Source organism: Rhinolophus sinicus, chromosome 1 (assembly GCF_057876585.1).
Source record: "Rhinolophus sinicus isolate RSI-liver-muscle chromosome 1, RSI-T2T, whole genome shotgun sequence".
In the NCBI taxonomy this organism is placed as follows: domain Eukaryota; kingdom Metazoa; phylum Chordata; class Mammalia; order Chiroptera; family Rhinolophidae; genus Rhinolophus; species Rhinolophus sinicus.
In genome coordinates, this window is record NC_142501.1 from 129,857,483 (window position 1) to 129,875,438 (window position 17,956).

The 17,956-nt window shown below is 37.7% G+C and overlaps 1 protein-coding gene across 9 annotated transcripts in view; it reads right to left on the reverse strand.

Annotated features, from left to right (window-relative positions):
• The window catches only part of ZNF438 (zinc finger protein 438), a 202,071-nt gene that overhangs the window by 81,940 nt on the left and 102,175 nt on the right, over window positions 1-17,956 (reverse strand). For 4 of the 9 annotated variants that reach the window (XM_088789514.1, XM_088789511.1, XM_074324721.2 and 1 more), the window contains one exon: window positions 852-936. The exons of 3 other annotated variants lie outside the window; for them this stretch is intronic. The gene's annotated coding sequence lies outside the window, so the exon portion shown is untranslated. The remainder of the gene's footprint in view (window positions 1-851; window positions 937-17,956) is intronic. 2 more of the 9 variants (XM_019731510.3, XM_019731507.3) reach the window with 1 other exon arrangement.

Consider the following 17,956-nt stretch of genomic DNA (forward strand, 5'->3'; position numbering starts at 1 on the left):
ACAAGATTACAACTGGCAAAGAAAACAGTAAGGGAGCAGCAGGGAACATCACAGAAAAACATTAAAAAAAAAAGTACAAGACATAGATATGAAGAACAATGAGAATTTAGAGAATAGCAAAGAGTCCAGTTGGCTAAAGTGAGGGATATTTTTAGGAGCTTGGCAGAGGGCTTTGAATGGTGGTGGCAAAGTGGCATGGATTCCATCTAAGAGTGAGTGGGGGAGCCATTAAAAGGTTTTAATATTACTGGAGTAATTCTATATGCAGATCTATCTGGCAGCAGAATACAGAATGAAGGAAGAGAGAATGAAGACAGAAAACCATTAGGAGATTAATTCTAATAGTCAAGGTTGGTTAAGATGACTTTTCAAAGCTAGGTGCTTGAATACATACTTAAACATTTAAGGTTCAAGTGTTAGTTAATGGCAAAATGTCTCCCTTTAATGACCAAAAATGCATAAATCATTTAGAAAAATCATATAAAGACTTAAAAAACTGAAAAACAAAATATTAGTTACAATGGAAAAACCATTTTAAAAACATTAAGTTTGGCACATAGTCGAGACTTGATGACTAGACCTGACACAAAATAAAGAATTAGTCTGAGGTGTTAAGTCTCATTTTAAAAATAATTCCATGAATTTAAACTTTATATTTTTAATAAGAACATGAAATTTAATAAGAAATCATCTTTTCACTATTTTCCAAGACATGTGACCCAATATACAAGGTGACTATAAGATATTCTGAGAAATCAGAGGGTTGAGAAAGAGTCAAAGGGAGTGGACTTAATTCTTTACAATCTAAATCAGTCTTAAGTTGGTGTTAAGATGGATGCGAGCAAACTTACTTGAAGTGATTTGAGTTGGCAAATGTCTTCTAAACTTCAAATTTTCAGTATTGGATGAGACATGGCATTCATCTTTCTCTTTTCTCTGAAAACAAATTTAATGGAAGTAATGAAATTTGAAGAAATGATAGGTAGTTTATAGAAGCCAATTAGATGAAACCTTAAAGATCATAAAAGAGTTATATGAAGTCCTATAAAATTGATATTACTTATACTATGTATAATTTAAGGACTTAAGATAAAAATCTCAAGCTATGCTCAAAGACTTCTAAAACAGGAGATATGATACATTCCCTTCACATATTTTTATGTCAACTTCCTAAAAATTCTGGAAAATATATTGTTAGATACTTAGCCTGATTTACACTGAATTACATATTTAAAATTTAGCCAACAATCAAGTCCTATTCAGTACTAGAGCAGGGAGAGATGAAGTTGAATAGGACATATTACTTCTATCCTCAAGAAACCCACAAACCACCAGAGGAGACAGACAAATATGGATAACTTAGTATCAAGGCAGATATAGTACAAGTGAGTGCTGCAAGGTATGCAGGTGCTATGGGATTTTGGAGAGGGTTAATTATGACAGGGAATGTGTGGGAAGGCTCTGTGTTATGGACTGAATTGTGTCCCCCAGCCCCTAAAATTCAAGTGTTGAAGCCCTAACAAGTAGTACCTCAGAATGCGACTGTATTTGGAGATAAGACCCTTAAAGAGGTGATTAAGTTAAAACGAGGCCTTTCTGGTGAGCCCTGTCCAATCTGACTGGTGTCCTTATCAGAAGAGATTAGGACACAAGATAGACAGCAGGCGTGTGTGCACACAGTGGAAAGACCACATGAGGATACATGGCAAGGAGCTGGCCATCCGCAAGCAAGGAGAGATGCCTCAGAAGAAATCAAACCTGGGGACACCTTGATCTTGGACCCCTAGATTTCAAAACTGAGCAAATAAATTTCTGTTAAGTCACACAGTTCGTGGTACTTTGTTATACAGTCCTAGCAAACTAACATACTCTATAAAGATAAAACTTAAATAGAGTTTTAAGAGATAAGACGTTTAACAAGTAGACAGAGGTAGGTTTGGGAACAACATTTCAGGAAGAAATAAAAATTATTTTAGGCATAGAGGCCAGAAATTATAGTGTAAGCTCAAGAACAGTCAACACACTTCTATAATAAGTGTACAGTTTGGGGGTAAGGAAGATAACAGGGAAAGAGGAAGATAAGGAAGGAAGGAGGGAGGGCGGGAGAAGCAGGAGATTGAGAGATCAACAGAAGGAAAGGACTGGAACCTGGGGTGGAGTAAAAGGGGCTGAATGCTACACTCTGTACATGGGATTTTATTTTATACATAAAAGGAGCCATCAAGGGTTTTTCAGTAGAAAACACATTCGAATTTGTATTTTAGAAAGATGGCTCTGGTTTTGGAGTAAGAGTTACTGTGAGAAGATTCAAAAGGCCGTGAGACCTGTTTTACTGCAATTGTCAAGGTACGAAGAAACCAAGGCAATTGCAATGAAAGTGAAAAGCTAAAAATTCACTGAAGACATGCTTGAAAATAAGAATCAGAATAACCACCCCATCAGTTATGCAAGACCGAAAACTGGAACAATTATCACCATCATTTATACAGCTACAAATGCCAAGTGTCTTGGGCCTCAACAGACCTTTCTTTTCAATCGTGACCATGTGTTGTGTGCATCGCCATTACCTTAAGAAATCAATCAATCCAAAGACTCACCTCACCTCTGACATCTTACCCTAGAACTTCAGAGCTCAACCTATAATCAAGAAAAACCCTTAAACTCATTTCCTCAAAGGACACACCTCGTTTGTGTGATCTCTCTTGCTGCAGCAAGTCAATAGAACACTTTGCTTATCTCCTGAAAGATTATTCATTTAAGAAGGGGGCTTTCTATAAAAAACTTGATGTCCATCAGTAAAGTCAAGGAAGAAAAGCAGAAGGAGGAAGCACCCTGTCCTACCTTTTCAGGGCAGAAGGAAAACTAAGAAGAACTTAACAGTCACTGGTGACCTTAGAAAGAAATTTCAGGAAAGCAATAAAAGAGAACAAAAACTTCAAATAATTGTGTGATTAAAGAAAAAGGAGAAGTGGAATTAACTGGTACATTTTGCTCTTCTAAGAAGCCTGGCATAGTTTGAAGATGAAACTGAATCTAACAATATTTTTTTGTTGTTGTTGTTATTTTTCATTTTTATAATGCTAGTAAAAGGGAGACAGGCAGAGGGAGATAAATAATGGAGCAAATTCAGGAGATCATGGGAACAAGAACTCTGGTAGAGTTAGCCATATTGAGGAGGAGAAACAGTTCTCTATGATTAGAAATGGAGGAAAGGATGGGTGATGGATATACATAAAAATTGTGTGTCATGGGGTAAAGTTGAAGGAGTTCAGATCCAATGGTAAGGCCATGTATTAAGATAGAGATGGAGAAAGAGGGAGGGAAGGACGGAGAGATGGAAAGACAGTATATGAATGAAGGAATATCTGAATTGAAGAATTTGAGAGCAAAGTATTGCCAGAGAAGAGGAGAAAGGAAAAGAGAGGGGACTTTTAGTATTTGAGGTCTTGGAATGATTTGATTGATAGAACTGAGCAAGTTGAAAAATGAGTTCTGGGTATCAGAGAGTCAAAAACATGAATTAAGAGAAACAGATTATAATGACATGGTGTGGAGTGGAGAGTTTCAAGTCTGATGCTGACTGACATAACTGAGGACTGAGGAAGTTGTAGCGATGCTCTGAAGTCAACCAATAACAAGACTTAGAAAGGGGGATGGCAGCATAAGAGTTAGAAGAGAAGAAATGGATGCACACTGATCACTGAACTGACCGTGGAGAGGAAAGGAACACATCAACTGTCCCTTAAAATCCAGAGATAGAAAAATTGAATACTTTTTCTTGAGATGGCTGTCGGGGAGAAAAATGGCACTGTTTACAAAAGCCAGGTTTAAATTTCTGGGGAGGACAGGGAAGAAGAGTTCTGGGGAAAGATCAAAGTTATAAAAACTTGTTCAAAATAGAGGGTCCCGATGACAATGAGGACCCTTTGGAAGTAGGTCAGCAGTGAAACTATGGGTTTCATCTGAGCAGAGTAGGTCTGACTCCTAGGAAAAGGGAGAGTAAAGTGTAGGGCTTCATCCAGGTTGATAGGTGACAAAACACCATTCTTTCTCTCTCTGCCTTATCTGTTTGGTGAGATAAGGCAACAGTCTGACCATGTATGCCACCAGTTTCTCACTTTCTCTTAGAACTTGCTTTCCCAAACCCACATATATTCGCCTCTCATCCACATGGTAAACTCAACACGGCAATTTAAGTCAATGCAATTTGAAGGGATAGAAAACTAGATGCAGATCTAAGCACACTCATTTACCCCGTTTCCCCACAAATGAAGTTGACATTTTTACTCTAAGTTATGTCTACTTCTCAAAGGGTTCAGAAGTTAGAAGAAGAAAAATATGGCATACTTGGTCCCCTTAAACTCCAACAAAAGGGATGCAAAGTAAATACATTGAAATCAATCTGAAAGAAACTATATGGAAACTGGGTTGAGTGTAGACTTGACAGCCACAGCGAAGTTTTAAATTTCCTAAGAACATTTAAAGACCTAATACTGAGACCTGATTCAATTGAAGAATACTATTAGAGGTGTGGTGATTACTAATTACGGATTCTATGTCTTTAGAAGCACTATTCAGAATTTTTACTTCATTTTGTGTCATTTTGGTAAGTTGTATTTTTAAAGGAATCTGCCCATTTTATATAAGCTGTCAAATGTATTGATGTAAAGTTTTTTGTAAGATTTTCTTATCGTTCAGGTATTTCTTGGACCTTCAACAATATTTCCTTTTCATACCTATATTAATTTAAGCTTTCTCTTTTTTCTCAGTAGGGATTTATCAATTTTGTTAATCTTTTCAAAGAAAAGTATATTACTTTTTTTTTTCTATTTTATGTCTTCTTTCTTTTGTACTTTCTTCCTTCCAGTTTATTTGAATTTAATTTGCATTTATTCTCCTAGATTTTTGAGATGGAAGCTTTCAATCTTTCTTTTAAAAATAATGCATTTAAAACTATACAGTTCTCTCTAATCATTACTTTAACTGTCTCATAAGTTTTGATACTAATTCACTTCAAAATATTTTCTAATTGTGGTTGTATTTCTTTGACCCATAGATCATTTAAAAGTGTGTTGCTTATTTTCCAAGTAAATTGAGGATTTAAACATCTTTCTGTTATTTATTTCTACTTTAATTCCACTCTGGAACATGTATGTATGATTTCAATCCTTTGAAATTTGTTGAGACTTGCTCTTTGGCTCAGCACATGTTCTATTTTGGTGAAGTTCTATGTACACTTGAAAAGAATGTGCATTCTGCAGTTATATTCTGTGAGTATAACATTGACAACAATAGGTCAAGAGGTCAAGTCGATTCATAGTATTATTTAAATAGTCTATAACCTTACTTATTTTTAAAAATATGCTTATTATGTAGTGGGTGAAAGAAGGTTGTTAAATTTTCCAACTATCAAAGTGATTTGTCTATTTTTCTTTTTTGTCCTATCAATTTTAGCTCTATATATTTTGAAGTTACATTGTTAACATAAATTTAGAACTGTTCTGTCTTTCTATTGAATTGACCCTTTTATCATTATAAATGTTCCTTTATCTCTCATAATACTTCTTGCTTTACCGTCTACTTTGTCTGATATTAATATTTCAGATTTCTTTTAGTTACTGTTTGCACAGTGTACCTCTTCTTTCCTTTATGTAATACATCTTGTGCAAACTATATATACTTGAGTCTTTTTTAAAATCTAGTCCAAAATTTTTCGCTTTTAATTAGAGTAAGTCCATTTACATGTAATTACTAATATTTAAGAACACCTTCCTGCTACTGGTTTTCTATACATTTCACCTGTACTTTTTTCTTCTTTTATTCCTCTGTGTTTAATTTTTTATTATTCCATTTTATCTCTTGTAGCTTTTGTTTAAACATTTTTTTATCTTTAAGCAATTATCCTATACTTTCTTGACTTACTACAGTTGACTTTTATCACTTCCTGAACAAAACAATCAGTTTAAATCCATTTACATCTACACAACCTTTGTTCTATTGTTTTCATATATTTTATTTCTATATATGTTTTAAGCCCCAGAAGACACTGTTATTGTTGCTTTAAATAGTCAGAAATATTTTACATTTACTCACATATTATGTTTTCCTATATTCTTCATTTTTTACTAAGGTTCTATGTTTCCATTTGGTATCATTTTTTTCTTCAGACTGAATAACTTCTGTTAGTATTATTGTTCTATAGATCTACTTGTGATATAATCTCCCACCTTTTGTCCAAAAATATCATTTTGCCTACTTTAAAAAAAAAAATTTTCGCTGGGTACACTGTTTCAGGTTATCAGTATTTTTCCTTTCTGCACTTAAAATGTAAGGATGTCATTCCACTGTGTTCTGATTTTAATAATTTTCATAGAACAGTCAGCCATCAGTCTCACTGTTGCTCCTTCGAAGTAGTGTGGTTTATTTCCTTTTGGCTATTTTAAGATTTTCGCTTTATAGCTTGTTTTCACAAGTTTCACTATGTTGTATGTAGGTGTGGTTTTCTTTATATTAATCTTACTTGGGGTTCATTCAGTTTCCTGTGCTTCTTGAGTCTGTGGATTGCTATTTTTTTTTATCAGTTTGAAAAATCCTTGGTCACTATCTTCAAATATTGCTTTTGCTTATTCTCTCTTCCTGGGATTCGAATTAGACGAAATGATTGAATCCCATGTGTCTCATTCTGTTTTGTTCTCTCCATTCCTTTTTCTTTCTGTGCTTAACTTGTCTATTTTCCCACTGAACTGTCCTTGAGTTCACTACTTCTAGTTATTTGTTTTTGCTGAGCTTACTTTGCTATTAAACTTAAATCTTAAATTCAGATATTGTATTTTCAGCTCTAGAGTATCCATTTGATTATTTTTTTATAGATCCCAACTTTCTGTTCATATCCTTCATCTTTTCATCGATTATGTTAACCTCTTCCTTTATTTCCCATAACATAACAATCCTTGTTATAAAAATCCTTGTTTGGTAACTCCTAGATCTGGATTATTGATGAATCTGCTTCTATTGTTTGTTCTTCTTTGGACACACTTTTTTCTGACTTTTCACATATCATATAACTTTTTATTGTATTCTTAATATTGTGACTGTAACCATAAAACTGTGGTTGATATTACTTTTCTCCCATCGAGGGCCCATTCTTTCCTCTATGAGACAGGTAGAGTGAGAAGCTGATCACTTCAATCTAATCAGCTTATTTCTGGTATAAAATGTCTCAAGGGTGAACTCAATTGTGTATTTATTGCAGCTGCACCATATACCCATCCATGGAGCCTGCCTGCTAATCACTGCAAGACTGCAGAAGACTTCACTATATAATCCCAGCTCAACCTCCCAGCCTCCGGAACTGCCCTAAAGCTTAGCAAACAACCAATGGGGAAAACTACCTGTGTGTCTGAGGACTCTGGGTTCAAGTTCACCACGCCAGACTATAAAAACCATCAAAACTCTAATTGGTTTCGCTTTCCTCTAGTAGAGTCTCACTTCCATAGCAAGCTTGATATTTAGCAAGTGTCCATTCTGGCCAAACACACTTGGGAAAGATGATTGCTAGCAATCTCAGCTCATATTGGCTCTTCTATTTCTGGAATTTCAGTTCATTTAGTCCTCTCTGCTTTCTTATCTATTCAGCCACCCTGTCTTTTGATTGGAACATTTAATCCATTTAGATTTAAAGGAACTTTTGATAGGTATGTAGTTATTGTCATTTTATTATTCCTATTGTTTTTATCTTTTTTCTTCTTCTTCTTTTTAAAGAAGTCCCTTTGACATTTCTTGTAGTATTGGTTTGGTGGTGATGAACTCCTTTTGCTTTTCATTGTCTGGGAAGCTCTTTTAGCTCTCTTTCAATTCTAAATAATAGCTTTGCTGGGTAGAGTAATCTTGGTTGTAGGTCCTTGCTTTTCATCACTGTGAACATTTTGTGCAAATCCCTTCTGGCCTGTAAAGTTTCTGTTGACAAATCAGCTGACAGTCTTACAGGAGCTCCCTTGTAGGTAACTAACTACTTTTCTCTTGCTGCTTTTAAGACTATTTGTCTTTAACCTTTACCATTTTATGATGTTTTGGTATGGGCCTCTTTGGGTTCATGTTGTTTGGGTTGATTTGGACTGTCTGTGCTTTCTGGGATTGTATGTCTATTTCCTTGGCGAGGTTAGGGAAGTCTTATGACATTATTTCTTCAAATAGGTTTTCAATCCCTTGATGGCTCTCTTCTCCTGGTACCCCTATGATGTGAATGTTGGTACACTTGATGTTGTCCCAGAGGCCCCTTAAACTATCCTCATTTCTTTTTTTTTGCTGTTCTGATTGGGGTTTTTTCTGCCACCTTACCTTCCAAATCACTGATTCAATCCTCTGCTTCATCTAATCTACTATTTATTCCCCCTAATTCTTTATTTCAGTTATTGTATTCTTGATTTCTGACTGGTTCTTTATGTTTTCTATCTCCATTTTTATGTTTTCTGTCTCTTTGCCGAAGTGCTCACCGAGATGGCTGAGCATCCTTATAACGTGTGTTTTGAACTGTGCATCTGGTAGTTTGCTCATTGACATTTTGTTCAATTCTTTTTCTGGAGTTTTCTTCTGTTCTTTCATTTGGGACATGTTTCTTTGTCTCATAAATTTGGCTGCCTGTGTGTCTTTCTGTGTATTAGGTAGAGCTGCTACGTCTTCCAGTTCTGATAGACTGACCTTATGTAATAGGTGTCCTGTGGGACCCAGTGGCAGTTTCCCTGGTCACATAAACTAGATGTTCCAGGTGCGTCCCTTGTGTGGGTTACGTGTGTCCTTCTGTTGTAGTTAAGCCATGATTACTCTGGGCACGTCAATGGGAGGGGATGACCCTCAGGATGATTGGCTGTCAGGACTGGCTGTGAATGCAGTGGAGGAGCTATTGTGCTGGGGTTGATCCCATGGAGCAGGATTTGCTTTCGCGGGGCTTTGGCGCCTTCTGAGTCCACTCTTGGGCACGTGGTTTGTGGAGGTGGTTGGGAGGTGCTCTGCTGTGGTCTGAAGCTACCCATTGGGTGTGCTGGTCCTGGGGCCTGTTGTGGGGGGCTCAGGTGCAGTTCAGAGGCAGCAGCTACTATGCCCTGGCTGGGGCCAGTTGGTATGAGCTACAAAGTAATTTGCAGATGGTTACCACATATGCTGGTCTTGGAGTTGCTGGGAGAGACCAACCTGCAAATCAAGGCTGGTTGCAAATCAAAGCAGGCTTGGGGCTGCTTAGCAAGAGGTATGGGGCACGCTGAGGCCAGACGCTGTTTGTATGGGTTTTATGAACAACTGAGAGATTTTAGGAAAGTCCACAGCAGCACAAGCCAAGGCAGGCCATTTGTATGGAAAAGCCAAAGGAAGTGGCTTGGGTGGCCCCACAAGTTGGGTGGGGTAGAATCTCAGGAATCACCAGGGGAGGACAAACAACGTTAGTCAGGTTGGTGGAGACTCCAGCTTGGAGCCTGCCTGCATCTGCAGGCTGGGTAGGGGGAGGGCTAAACAAAGAAACAATAACTTCTGCCAGCACTACTTTCTGGGAGAAATCCTGCCCTTCCAGCACTTGCCCTGAAGCCAGACAACTCAGTTCTGTCCTGCATGCCCCTGGCACCTTTCCAGCTGCTGCCCTAGAGCTGGAGCTCAGACTGAGTGGGTCCTTCAGTGAGTAAGTCCATGGACCCTGTAGGAGGAATGCCTGAGACTCCAGCAGCTCTTTGTCTCACTCAGCCACAATGCCCACTGACTTTCACAGCCAGAAGTCAAGCAGAACTCTCTTTCTGGCACTGGAACCTTGGGTTGAGGCGACTGGTATGGGGCTGGGACCCCCCACTCTTCAGGGGAGACTTCTGCAGCTGAGATATCCCTCACAATTTTTAAGTACTACACATGGGTGTGGGACTAGCTTGTTCTGCATCTCCGCCCCTCCTACCAGTCTCAATGTGGCTTCTTTTGTATATGCTTAGTTATAGGACTTCTCTTCAATTAGTCCTCAGGTTAGTTCTCAATGATGGTTGTTTTGTAGTTTAGCTGTAATTTTGGTGTGGTTGTGAGAGGAGGTAAGCACAGCATTTCCCTACTCCACCATCTCCCCAGAAGTCCTGGCTTACCTGCTTCAAGAATTTTGAAGCTCTATTACTGGGCTCACAGACATTTATGATTATGCCTTTTTGATTGATTCTTTTATCATTATGAAATCTCTCATTAATCAATAATCGCTAGTAAAATTCCATTCTGAAACCTAGTTTGTTGGATATTAACATAGCCATTCCAGGTTTCATTTTTTTTCACCCCATTCTTTTCTTTTGCTCTCCTGCCACCACCATTCTCATGTAATATTTTATTTTATTTTTAAAAGATTTTATTAAAAATATAGCTAGCATACAATATTATATTAGTTTCAGGGGTCCACCATAGTTATTCAACATTTATATAACTCAAGAAGTGATCACCCTGATAAGTCCAGCAACCATCTGACACCATACTATGCTAACACAGTATTATTGACTATATATGACTTATGCCATATTTACATTCCCAAAACTTATTTGTTTTATACCTAGAAATCTGGACATCTTATTCCCCTTCACCTTTTCCCACCTATTTTACATTTTCAATTACAGGTGACAGTCAATATTATTTTATATTAATTTTAGGTGTACAGCATAGTGGTTAGACATTTGTATAATTTAAGAAGTGATCCCCCTGACTAGTCTAGTACCCACCTGGTACTATACATAGTTATTTCCATGTCATTGACTATATTCACCATGCATTAATTTACAACACCATGACTATGTCGTAACTACCAATTTGTACTTCTTAATCCCTTCATCTTTTCCACCCTGCCCTCCAACACCCTCCCATCTATCACCCCAAGAAATCTAGTACCTATCTGACACCATACATAGTTATTACAATATTATCGACTATATTCCTTATGCTATACTCTACATATCCATAACTACTTTGTAACAACCAATTTGTATTTCTTAATCCCTTCCCTTTTTTTCACCCACACTCTCAACCCCTCTCCCATCTGGCAACCATGAAAATGTTTTCTGTATCTAGAGTTTGTTTCTGTATTTTATTTTGCTATTTATATTCCATATGTAAGTGTAATCACATTGCCTCTGTTTTTCTCTGTCTGATATTCCACTGAGCACAAGGCCCTCCAGGCCATTCATGACACCACATATGGCGAGAACCCATTCCCTTCCCCAGTCGAGCAATATATATATATATGTATATGTATATGTATATGTATATGTATATGTATTTATATATATACATATATATACATATATATACATATATATACATATACATATATATACATATATATACATATATATACATATATATGTGTGTGTGTGTGTGTATATATATATATATATATATATATATATATATATATATATATATATATATAAAACCTCCTCTTTATCCATTCTCCTTTCAACAGACACCCAGGCTACCTCCACATCTTGGCCATTGTAAACAATGCTGCAATGAACATACGGATGTACACATCCCCTTGAAGTAGAGTTTTGGGTTTTTTTGAATAAATCCCCATAAGTGGGATTAATAGCTCTTTGTCTCTTATTATAACCTTTGTTTTAAAGAATATTTTGTCTGGTGTAAGTATTGCTACCCAGCACATTTTTTAATTTCCATTTTCATGAAATATTTTTTTCTACCCCTTTACTTTCTACCTGTGTGTGTCTTTCAATCTGAAGTGAGTCTCTGGTAGGCAGCATATGTAAGGGTTTTGTTTTATTATCCATTTAGCTCTCCCATGTCTTTTGATTAAAGTATTTAATCCATTTACATTGAAAGCAACTGTTGTTAGATATGTAGCTATTATCATTTTATTATTCATAATTTTTTTTTTCTTTTTCTGTCTTAAAGAAATCCCTCTAACATTCCTTGTAATACTCATTTGGTGGTGATGAATTCCTTCAGCTTTTTCTTGTCTGGGAAACTTTATCTGTCTTTCAATTTGAAATGATAGCCTTGAGGCGTACAGTGCCCTTGGTTGTAGGTCATTGCTTTTCATCACATTGAATATTTCATGCCAATCTCTTCTGGTCTGCAAAGTTTCTGCTGAGAAATCAGCTGACAATCTTATGGTAACTCCCTCATAAGTTACTAGTTGCCTTTCTCTTGCTGCTTTTAAGATTCTCTCTTTGTCTTTAACCTTTGCCATTTTAATCATAATGTGTCTTGGTGTGGGCCTGTTTGGGTTCATCTTGTTTGAAACTCCCTGAGCTTCTTGGGCTTGTATATCTATTTCCTTCACCAGGTTACGGAAGTTTTACATCATTATTTCTTCAAATAACTTCTCAATCCCTTGCTCGCTCATTTCTCCTGGTACCCCTATGATGCGAACATTGTTATGCTTCATGTTATCCCAGAGGTCTCTAGAAATGTCCTCTTTTTTTTTTTTTTTTTTTTTTTTGTATTCCTTTTTCTGTTTGGTGTTCTGTTTAGGTGTTTTCTCCTACAGTTTCTTCCAAATCTCTGATTCGATCCTCTGCTTCATCCAGTCGGCTGGTGATTCTTTCTAGTGCAGTCTTCATTTCAGTTATTGTATTCTTCACTTCTGACTGGTTCTTTTTTTCTGGTTTCTATGTCCTTTTTTATGCTTGCTACTCTGTTGAAGTTCTAAGTGTCTTGAGCATCGTTATAATCATTGTTTTGAACTCTGAATCTGGTAGGTTGCTTGCCTCCATTTTGTTTAGTTCTTTCTCTGGAGTTTTCTCCTGTTCTTTCATTGGGGAAATACTTCTTTATTTCCTCATTTTGGCTGCATATCTGTGTTTCTTTCTATGTATTAGGTAGATCTGCTATGTCTCCCAATCTTGGCCAGGTGGCCTTATGTAGTAGGTGCCCTGGTACAGTCACCCTGGTCACCTACTCCGGGTGCTCCACGAGTGTCCCTTCTGTGGGACACCTTATTATATGCATAGCTTAGCCTTGATTGCTATTGGCAAGTCAGTGCATGGGATTGCCTCTCTGACTGATTGGCTGTTGGGTTTGGCCACGTCCACAGCTTACAGGCTGCTGTGAGGGGGTCTAACCCCACTGAGTGGGATTTGCTCCAGCAGCCTCTGGTGTCTATTAAGGGGTCTCTTTGTGTGTGCTGCTTGTAGGACTAATTGGGCAGTGCTCTGCTGTGGTCTGAAGCCAACCTCCAAGTTTATGGTTCTGGACCCTCTTGGAAGGGGCTCTGGTGCATGTCCAGGTCAGCCACTACCTGTGACCAGCCAGGGACTACCTGGTAGGAGCTACAAAGTGCTCCGCAGTTGTTTGCTGCCTGTGCTAAACCTGGAGGTACATGGGAAAGGTCACACTGTGAAGCTATTGTGTTTCCCCAAAAATAAGACCTAACCGGACCATCAGCTCTAATGCGTCTTTTGGAGCAAAAATTAATATAAGACCCAGTATTTTATATTATATTGTATTATGTTAATTATATTATATTGTATTATATTAATTATATTATATTATATTATATTATATTATATTATATTATATTATTATATTATATTTTTAGACCCAATCTTATATTAAAATAAGACCGGGTCTTATATTAATTTTTGCCCCAAAAGACGCTTTAGAGCTGATGATCCGGCAAGGTCTTATTTTTGGAGAAACACAGTAGGATATCTGCCACCAGTACCAGGCCTAGGGTAGCTCTGCAAAATGCCAGGACACCCTGATGCCTGCTGTCCACTGCCATCTCCCTTAATGTTCAGCCACTGTTAAAGCCTAGTGCGGTATACAAGTTGGATGACACAGGGTCTCAGAGTCTCTAGAGTGGGAAGAGTTGTGGTCACCAGGTTAATGTAGATTCTGGTGTGGTGTTAGTGCTGAGCCTGGTGCTACTTAGTGAAAGTCTCAGAGCACAGTGAGGCCAGTCGTCGCTCACCTGGAGCACACAGACTGTGATAGTTTTTCGAGAAAGAGTGTAATATGGGCAGATTTGGCTGTTCACCAAGAAAGTGCCTCAGCCATTGGGGAAGTTGGGTAGGGCAAGGTCCCAGCAGAGCCCACCAGACCAATTCAGATTCAGATTTGGCCATGTGGGGCCAACACAGCAAAGATGGTGTGTACCGGCCAGCTGCACAGGAACAAGACCCCACACAAGGAAAATGGTGACTGTCCTCCAGCCTTTGCCCCACAGCCACAAACCTCAGTCTGTCCCCATATTCTGCCAATGTCCCCCGAGTCACTGTCTCTCCACTGGAGCCCAGGGTGAGTGCCTACAAGTGAGTGAGTCTGTGTGTGGGCCCTTTAAAAGGACATCTGAAGCCTTCCTTCTCATCTGGATGGTCAGAATCCACACTGTTTTTCACAGCCACATGTTGTGGGGGCTCCACTTCCTGGCAGCAGTACTCTGGGCTGGGGAGCCTGGGTCCTTCAGTCCTGTGGGGGAAACCTTTGTGGCTAGATATCCCTCCTGATTCTCAACCACCACATGGAGGTATTGGGCCAGTCTGTTAGATGTCTCCTCCCCTCCTACCAGTCTCTCTGTGGCTTCTTCTTTATATTTTCAGTTATAAAACTTTTGTTTGGTTAGACTTCAGATGGTTCTCCAGGTTGATCGTTCTATTATTTAGCTGTAATTTTAATGTGTTCACAGAAGGAAGCAGACACAGAGTTTGTGTACTCCACCATCTTGGATCTCTCGCCACTCTATTTTTCTTAATGATTAGTGTTTGCAAGGTATATCTCTTTTAATCCTTTTACTTTTAACCTGTGTGTTCATATTTGAAGAGGATTTCTTATAGACAGTACGTAGCTAGTAGGTCTTGGTTTTTTATCTAGGCTGATAATCTCTGCTATTAGAGAATTTAGACCATTTACAGTTAATGTAATTATGTGTATGGTTGAATTTGAATTAACCATCTTATTTTCTATTTGTTCCTATCTGTTCTTTGTTTTCTCTTTATTTCTTGACTTATCTGGGATTGAATTTTTTTTTTTTTTTTTTTTTTTTTTTTTGGTATTTCATTTTATCTCCAATATTGGCTTATTAGATATACCTATTTCTTTTGCAGTTTTGGTGATTGCTTTGGTGTTTAAAATATAGACCCTTAACATCACAATCTAACTTCTAATAGTATCATGCCATTTCATATACAACATAAGAATTTTACAGTGGAATACATCTATTTCCTCCCTCCTGTCTTTTGTGCTATTGTCATCAGTCTAACTATGATAAAACTCATATTGAAGAAGCTAGGTGTCGGCACTCTTGTTGACACTCCCAGCTAAGATGAGCTTTTGAGTGATCCTTGTCAAAGTACCAGAAATGTGAGTAAAGCTGTATTGGACGGTCCAAACCAGCCCATTCTCCAGATGAATGCCAGCAACTAACCTCAGCTGATGCTACAGAGAACAATAACCACTCTCTGAGCCTGCCCTTTTCACTGACCCACAAATTGCGAATTACAATAAAATGGTTGTTGTTTTAAGATGATAAGTTTTTATGTAATTTGTTACAGAATTACGTAAACATAACACATTCTGGCACATGGAAGTGGGGTTCTGTAATAAAAATCTTAAAACATGTGGCACTGGCTTTGGGACCAGGTGGTAAGCAGAAGCTGGAAGAGCCTCAAGAAGACTGTCAATGACAGCTTGAAGGACATTAGTAAAAATGTTAACAGATGGAAAAATGACAACCCCTCTTACACAGTGGTGGAAAGTTTACTGTTTGCAACAGTATTCCTTGCATAACATAGAAATGAGAAAATATATCCAATACAGTTGTAGATTTGGCTAAGGAGATTTCTAGGCAGAATGTTAAAAGTGTTAGTCTCCTTTACCCATGTATGATAAGACATGCACAGAGAAAAATGAGCTAATAGAACTGTTTCATGCTCAAGCAGAATTCAGAGTAAATATAAAGGAGCCAGGCACTGCTCTTTTAAAAAAGAAAACAGTTTCTCATCCCCTTTCTCTACAGACAGAAAAGACATAGCTTCAGAGTAAACACCACATCTAGGGCTCTATCAATAAAGCATGGTTTCAGGATAAAAATCTCTAGAATATGGCTGTAAAACACTGTTGGTGAGACTGCAAAACCATTTAAAGTATTATCTAGTTCAGTTCTAAGAGTCTTAAGAGTGTGCCTCTTAGACTCTTCTAGATAAAACACCTCTAAGGAATCTTGAGGGTGTGCCTTTTGGACTCTTTCAAACAGGAAAGCTTCTAAGAGACTTATGGGTATTGTCTTACAATACCTTCTCTCAGTCTGAAGTAGGGGGGAAATGCTTGTCTCAAAAACAAATACGGGTATGGCTTCTGTCTAATGGAGTGTATTTCATTTTGATACACAGGAATCTGACCAAGTCTTTAAAAGAATTATGTCAGATTGGACTGAAAGGAGCAGAGAGACCACAAAATGAAAAGAGGCTTTTGGACTTTCAATCTTCTATAAGCAGGAAACAAGGCAGGAAAAGCTCCCCAGTTGAAAACATGAACCATTTCTTATAGAAAAAGAAAGATGACTCAGAACTGATAAGATGAAGCCAGGAGCTATGAATAATCACTGCCAGGGAGTAGGAATGGCCCTAATGAAAGAACTGACAACATGATAATTTCAAAATTACTATGGGCCAGTAAAAGCTATGTGCCTATTTGTCTATTTTTGAATGGAAGTGTTTACTGCAGTTATTCTATGCCTGCCTCTCCATTGTATGTTGACTAAATAACTTGTCTCTTGAGAGGAACTGCACTGTGGAGCTTCCTGCATATCTGGACCTCATTTAAATGACAAGATCCTGGACCTGAACCTTGAAGCTAAAGCCATAGTTGGATGAGAATTTTGGAAATCTTGGAAGGTGGTTAGTGTACTTTGAATAGAGGAGGAATGTGAATCATTTGTGGCCAGAGGTAGACTGTGGTAGACTAAGATGGTCACAGATTCTCTAATACCTCTTCCATTAGAAGGTCATGCCCATGTTCCCTGTCATTGAAACTGGGAGGGTTCTGGGACTGCTTTGTCCAACAGAACAAAGCAGAAATGATGTGGTGCCAGTTTCCAGTTTTAGGCCTAAGACATTGGCATCTGCCACTTCCCATCTCCTAGAAAATTCTCTCTAGAAGCCCCAAGACTAAGTAATAGAAGTCTGACTACCCTGATACTACCTGGAAAGGTCACGTGAACCTAGTCTTCCACCTCTGCCCAGGAACCATATACGTATATGTGTAAAGATATCTTGTGTCCTCCAGAGCACTCCCTCCACCAGTTGAATACCATCCAGTGATCTCATTCAATGCACCATAGAACAGAAATATCACTCAGCTGAGACCTGCCTTAATTCCCAATCCACAGAATCATGAGCTATATAAAACAGTTGTTTGAAATCACTTCAGTGTTGGGGAAATTTATTATGTAATAATACATTACTACAACAATAATTTTTGTAAGTTATCTTTTTTTAAGTTGTTGCAGGGGCCGCACAGTCCTGCACCACTTTCTACAAACTGTAAGCAGAAGCCTAAACCTATATATAGTTCAGAAGTAACTTGAATAGTTCAATACAAGGTAAAACTATTTTTTAGAGATAAAAAGACCAACTTTCTCAGAAATATTATAAAACAAACTACTTTTTGAACACAGGAAGCTTCAATTAAGTTATTACAACTAAAACCAACCATTTTCTTCTTATTAAATACCATACATACATAATTAAGCCAAAAGATTCATGCTCAGGTTTAGTTCATTTAATAAATTGTTACTTAGATGCTTTCTCATGATTGAAGCAAGACCAGTATTACAAATATAGATTATCTGTGGAAGTCTAAAACAGTGATTATAAAACATAATGTAAACAAATACTGGTTTATTAAGATAAATTATGAAGTACACAATATGTAACAGTTGTTAATAAAGTGATTTTATATATATGTGTGTGTGTGTGTATACACAGACATATGTGTATGT